The sequence below is a fragment of the Carassius gibelio genome, chromosome B19 (assembly GCF_023724105.1).
Source record: "Carassius gibelio isolate Cgi1373 ecotype wild population from Czech Republic chromosome B19, carGib1.2-hapl.c, whole genome shotgun sequence".
In the NCBI taxonomy this organism is placed as follows: Eukaryota; Metazoa; Chordata; class Actinopteri; order Cypriniformes; family Cyprinidae; genus Carassius; species Carassius gibelio.
In genome coordinates this window covers 2,332,801-2,334,354 of record NC_068414.1, presented here as the reverse complement: position 1 = coordinate 2,334,354, position 1,554 = coordinate 2,332,801, and the positions used below count along the sequence as shown (strand labels likewise).

The 1,554-nt window shown below is 46.4% G+C and overlaps 1 non-coding gene across 1 annotated transcript; it reads left to right on the top strand.

The window, feature by feature from the left end:
• Positions 1-433: 433 nt before the first annotated feature.
• Positions 434-505, top strand: trnad-guc (transfer RNA aspartic acid (anticodon GUC)). Its single transcript has one exon. It is a non-coding gene; the product is annotated as a tRNA-Asp (tRNA).
• The last annotated feature ends 1,049 nt before the right edge of the window (positions 506-1,554 follow it).

Genomic DNA, 1,554 nt, shown 5'->3' with positions numbered 1-1,554 from the left:
GTCGCTTCTGGCAGGCGGAGCTGGGGACACTTCATGTACAGCGATATCGTTGACTTGATTGCAAATTATTGCACAGATACTATTTAAACTGAACTTAGCTGAATGATGTCATCAAAGAGTTCAATAACGAAATGCCTTTAACTGTCATTTTGCTTTTTGACGCACTGTGTTCCTAATTAATGTTGTTCAGTTGCATTGACGCAATACTTTCTGTTTAAAGCGCAATTTAAAAAAAAACAAAACAAAAAAAAAGAGTCCAAACAATGACCCCTGCTACGGGTAGTGTTCCAAGTGTTATGCGACTTCAGCTAATGATGGGTCCATCAGAAATTTTACGGTGCTAGGGCTGGGTCTGCGTCAGAAGAAGCCATGCATTGTTTAGTTATGTCAGTGCAGTGCCGTCAGTTGGGGGAGAAACGGCAGCATGCACGGCTCCTCGTTAGTATAGTGGACAGTATCTCCGCCTGTCACGCGGAAGACCGGGGTTCGATTCCCCGACGGGGAGAGCTGGTTCTTTTCGTCTTCCGAATGATCCATCCAAAATGTTTGGTTGGAGTCGCAGGTCACAGAAGGAGTTCTGCTTCGACGTCAGCCCGAGCCAAAGGACATGCGTTGGCCGGGAATCGAACCCGGGTCAACTGCTTGGAAGGCAGCTATGCTCACCACTATACCACCAACGCAGGCGGAAGACAGTAGCTTTATTGACGCACTGTGTTCCTAATAAATGTTGTTCAGTTGCATTGACACAATACTTTTTGTTTAAAGCGCAATAAAAAAAAAAAAAAAAAAAAAAAAAGAGTCCAAACAATGACCCCTGCTACCGGTATTGTTGCAAGTGTTATGCGACTTCAGCTAATGATGGGTCCATCCGAAATTATTCCATCCAAAAGTTTTGGGTGGAGGCACAGGTCACAGAGGGAGTTCTGCTTCGACGTCAGCCCGAGCCAAAGGATATGCGTTGGCCGGGAATCGAATCCGTGTCAACTGCTTGGAAGGCAGCTATGCTCACCACTATACCACCAACGCAGTCAGCAGTCAGCAACTTGCGCCGTCACTAAGAAGGCTCGAAGTGCACGAGTCGCCGATAGGGCTAGAGGAGCAGATGAGATCTTTGTTTGGACCCGTCACTAAAGAGAGCCTTCAAGAATTTGCATCCCGTCACGTACAAGAAAGCGCTGCCTTCCCATCCGGCTAAATAAACACGAAGTGGTCAAACGCAGAGAGTGCCTATAATAACCAAAAGCCCAATCAAGGCAATCTCTTTCTCATGCCTCTATCTGAAAAGTTGGATAAAATCTTATATGAAAAAAAAAAGTCTTTTAAAGAAATCCCTTATTCCGAGGTCACCGTAGCCACCAGATCCAGTCTGTATCCGCTTCAGTCACCCGGATCCAGTCCGTATACAGAGAAGATGGTGGATCAACACCTAGAAAGGACCTCTATGGCCCAGAAACACAGCGGAGACCGTGACAACTAGATGAGCCGCAGATACAAATCCCCTGTAAAGACCACCTGGACAAGACCACAGGAAACAGATGATTCTTCTGCACAGTC